The 4,841-nt window shown below is 33.9% G+C and overlaps 1 long non-coding RNA gene across 7 annotated transcripts; it reads left to right on the forward strand.

Annotated features, from left to right (window-relative positions):
* Positions 1-210: 210 nt before the first annotated feature.
* LOC131609595 (uncharacterized) lies at positions 211-3,903 on the forward strand. Of its 7 annotated transcripts, none has more exons than XR_009286268.1 (10): positions 211-367; positions 557-675; positions 764-1,450; positions 1,533-1,601; positions 1,688-1,825; positions 1,905-1,999; positions 2,195-2,311; positions 2,401-3,183; positions 3,264-3,318; positions 3,407-3,903. It is a non-coding gene; the product is annotated as an uncharacterized LOC131609595 (long non-coding RNA). The 7 variants fall into 7 exon arrangements; XR_009286270.1 differs by having other exon boundaries at positions 1,688-1,803; XR_009286267.1 differs by having other exon boundaries at positions 212-367; positions 764-857; positions 1,366-1,450; positions 1,905-2,311.
* Positions 3,904-4,841: the final 938 nt, after the last annotated feature.

A 4,841-nucleotide genomic window follows, 5' to 3' on the forward strand; every position in this document is an offset into this window, starting at 1 on the left:
GTCACTCAATAACCCATGGGTTTTGTGGATTGTGTGTGGGTTTACCCATAACCCAATTATTTTAAATGGGTTTTCATTTTTGAAAACCGTATTCACCCAATAACCCGACCCAACCCTCTTTTTTGGATCGGTTTGGGTGGGTTTTACTGGGTTTATTGGATTTACCCAAACCATGAACACCCCTAAGGTACCCCTTTGCCTAATTCTTATACGCACTGAGTTTTCTTATACTTAAGTAGGCATTTTGCTTAAATGAATAATCATTTATTAACAAATCTTTTGTGGTGTAACATGGGAAAATGTTTGGAAGGCTTTGGATGATGTCAGTGTTGGAGATATCTATGCCACAACATATACAGCTTTATGGGTAAGTCCAGAAAAAGTATCTTCTTTATTTTATGATGAAGAGATATAAATTAATTATTGAAGTTTGAACCATAATTATCTTCAATAAATTGGTTTATCAGAAAATTTATTTAAACACCGAACATTTTGAAGTTTGATTTTTTGTATTGGTAGTAACTAGATTAATTAGATATTTTCTTAAAATCTGCAGACCCTGCTTGGTTTTACCTTCATGTTACCTGTCAAACAACTGCTTATATTAGTTCCAATGATGCGATTCCAAAGAGTGATGTTAATAGGGAATATTTTGCTGAAGAACATGAACGCAAGGTATGTTTTTTTTAATGATTAATTGGTATCATTTGATGGTAGTTAGTGTGATTAATTGATTATTACTAATGATGTTAGCATGGTGTAGGCTAGAACTGGTCTAGATTAGGCATCCTCTTTTGGTAAAGCGCGCCCAATGATGCTATCTTGAAGCTTCAAAGAACAAAACGTTATTACAACATGTACTTGGTTCCTTTGTCGCCGTTCTCCCTAATAACATGTTGTGTGTCAATATAACAACACTTTTTTCAAACTGCAAAGTCAACATGGTTATTCTAATTCTTTGTTTCCTTCTGCATAGGGCTATGCTCATGCATATTTGTTTTTGGTGAAATGGGAAAACATAATTTTGCCTTTTTGTAATAGTTTGTTTGTAATTTTCTACTTGCCTTAGCCTGCTTGCAGTGAGTTTTTTTGGACATGTATGAAGAAAGATGCCTTGAGTCTGCTTGCTACCTTAATGCCATTTGCCGAAAAACATGTATTCAACTTAATGTGATGATAAACTTCTGCTTCCCATGTTTTTAATCCATCATGAGCTAATTAGTGAGAAAAGTATCAAAAGCTATTAAAAGTTAAAATATTTCTTTTGTAACTACTGATTCTAGAAACTTTCATTTGTTTATTGCTTCTTGCTTTTAACATTGTTTTTAATGAAAAACATTTGTTGACCACACCTTTGAATTGCAGGGTGAATGATACAAGCAAACAACAAACTACACGCAATGCGATGTGTGCAGAGATTCAGCATGACAATGAAATCAATCAAAAACCAGTAAGCAGTACATCCAGATTAACAAGTACTTCAATGGAAATAAAGGAAGCGTTACCTAATCTTCTTCTTTCCTGCATTGCAGATCGTTGATGAGTGTTGCTGAGTTCTTCACATGTTCGGAGATGACGGTTTTTCCTGTGATATTTATCAGGTACATATTCGCTCTCTCTTTCAATTCTCTTTGTCTCTACTCTATGCGAGCAAACCGTCTGGATGAATCAGAATTGTTGTGTGCAGAATCGTTGTTGTTGAGCTATTGGTCGGTGTATGAATCTTTTCAAAAAGTCGCGGAAAGATGAATAAGTTTGTATGAAGCTCAGTTGTTGCGATTGTCGTGAACGGTGATGTTGCAGGTCGCTAATTATTGTTATTAAGGTGTGTTGTTTAATCTGTATCGGTTCTATTTTAATGAATTTTTGGAGAATATGAAGGTTTTTTGGTTTTGATTTTGCAGATATTTGTAAGTTTAATGAAGGTGATGGAAGGGAGTTGAAGTCTACAAGTTTTTGAACAATGAAGGAAGATGGTAATATGCGGACGTTATTATAGGTACTAACACATCCTCCTTCCGTCACATCACGACTGAAGTTAGTCCTGATAATAACTATTGCCCTATCATCAATTTTCTTTCTCTTCCATACGTAAACCTCTCCTTCTTAGACCATTGGGATTATCAGGAATATTTAACTGTTATGAGATGTGAAAAATCTATACATCATTTCGGCTATATGGATATTTCTTCAGAGAGCTGTGGCGGAAGTGAAATTGATGGCGAGAAAAAGCAATATTTGTAGATTTATTTTTTGCATCATGGTTTATTGTTGGAAACATATGGATATTTAGATCTCCAAACTTATACCGGTATGTATAGCCTGTAAGAACCTCTTACATTTAATATTATGTTTTTTTCAGATCCTGCATATTAAATCTGCTTCCTTTTACTTTGACAGGTTATGTGTAGTGTTTCTTACTTTTAGCTGCATCGATTACGCATTGCCCTTCATTTTATGCTTAACAATCTGCTGTTGTCTTCCCTGTATAATTTCCACTCATGGGGTCAATGAGGATATGGCACAAACCAGAGGTGCAACCTTCAAATGCATTGATGCTTTACCAACTCACAAGTCCAAATTGAGGAAAAGAAAAAGCATAGATGAAAACACTCCAACTGTTATTGAAGGTGGAGTTGTTTCCGGAGGAACCGAAAAGGAACGCGTGATCTCCAGAGAAGATGCAGTAAGTATAAAGTGATTTTTAATTCTTCTCGATCCTTAAGTAAAAATCGTGCCATTTATGTTGTTCTTTCAAGACACAGAGCCAGGTAGAAACCTTTATCTGACAGTAGAATCTTAAGAATATTTTGTCATATTGATATATGTCCATTTCACGAGGCAGTGAACTTCAATTTGGTGTCAATGCAATGTCATTAACTTTTGATAATTGTTCAAAACATGATCCATGGTTGTGAAGGTATCTGACAGAGAAATTTCCACTAATGGCACAGAATACTGAGGTTAATGATAATGGAAGAGAGAACAAAACCAACCAAAAATTTTCATTCTACAAACTCTTCACTTATGCAGATGCTCTTGATGTGAGTGGTCTTGATCGTTGGCAATATCTCTGCCATTGCTAATGGAATGTCACAACCTATCATGACTCTTATCCTTGGCAGAATCATCAACGCCTTTGGTAATAGTGATCCACACAATACTCTCAAGGAAGTTTCTAAGGTATTTTCTTTTTACCCTTTAACTGTTTTTTAATATACATATTTTGATGGCAAATACTAATGCACTTAATGAAATTTCAGGCTTCATTGTTATTTGTTTACCTCGCTGTTGGGACCGGAATCGTATCTTTCCTACGTAAGACCATACTTTGACACTTGCCCTTCTCTTATTATTCATCGGTACTATTAATCGATGGTTTTAAATTGCGGTCTGTATTGTGCAGAGGTATCGTGTTGGATGGTGACAGGAGAAAGACAAGTTGCGAGGATTCGTAGTTTGTACTTGAAAACAATATTGAAACAGGATATTGCGTTTTTCGACACTGAAATAAACACAGGAGAAGTAATAATTGGTAGAATGTCTGGTGAAACAATTCTCATTCAACATGCAACGGGAGAAAAGATTGGCAAGTTTACTCAACTTGCTACATCATTTTTTGGTGGCTTTGTGGTTGTTTTCATAAAAGGATGGAGACTAGCTTTAGTTTTGCTTGCATATGTTGACTAGATTTCGTGTTTTTATGGTGAATATCTTGGCCTCTTCCATTTCATTTTTAGTATCAGCTTCTGTAGAATGCCTTCATTGAGGGAGAGGATGTATATGTAATATTAGTAAGTTGTGTTGTGATTGAAATGGTTGGTTAAGAAGTGTTGAAATCTATAATCTCTTCTTTAGTCATCACTAGCATGAGTATAACTTTATTAGTATCAACTTTCCAATTTTTACAGGGATTGATCTGGTCTCTGGCATTGCCAGTAGCTTTAAATGTGTAATCTCTTCTTTGTGTTTTGACTTTTATGAAGGAAGAGGTACTATAAATGGATGCTTGACTTTGCATTCAAGTTTCTACTTTAGCATTTATACTTAAAGCTTGGTAGTGGTGGAAATGGCTTTAACAAAGGATTGGGCTTGGTAGTGATGGAAATGGCTTTAACAAACGATTGGTTTAAGAAGATCAGAAGAATAATATCTTTATTTTCTAACAGCAAAAAATAAAAAGAGAATATATTAAAATAAAAAAGAACTATAAAAAATTATAATAATAAAAAGAGCTTTTTTATTTTATCTTACAACTATACTCATTATTATTCTAAGATAAGACTTTAACAAAGACTGATATATTTTAAGGGGGACTCAAAATGATGTAAAAAAAGGGTACATCCCACAAGGGATTTCATTTTTTCATGTCTAACTTTTCTATCCAAAAAAATCTTAAATGTTTTCAATTATTGAGGAGACTCTATGCTTCATTTATGTTATGTATTAATGTGATATAACTAGAATAAGTAAGACAAACATGGCATAACTTATTTTGGATGTAGAATTTAATAACGTATAGTTATAATGTTCATTTTTGGGCATAGCTAACTAAGTACTACTGTTGACATTTATAAGACTGAAAAATGTGACTTTACATATATAGTCACAAGGTTGGTTATTAAATTTATGTTAGTACAAAATCGTTGTTGCAATTTTCTGAGCTTAGTGAGTTGCTTTGATGAGGACTAACCATAGAATTGTCAAATGTCAATAGTTTGCAAAATTAACTCAAGGAACAAAATTAAAAAATTAAGTTACCAGCTCCCTTTTGGACATGGAGGTTACCATCTAAGGCCTAAACTATTATATCATCCTATTAACTTACTTACTTTAACCAA

This window comes from Vicia villosa, linkage group LG6 (genome assembly GCF_029867415.1).
Source record: "Vicia villosa cultivar HV-30 ecotype Madison, WI linkage group LG6, Vvil1.0, whole genome shotgun sequence".
NCBI lineage: Eukaryota > Viridiplantae > Streptophyta > Magnoliopsida > Fabales > Fabaceae > Vicia > Vicia villosa.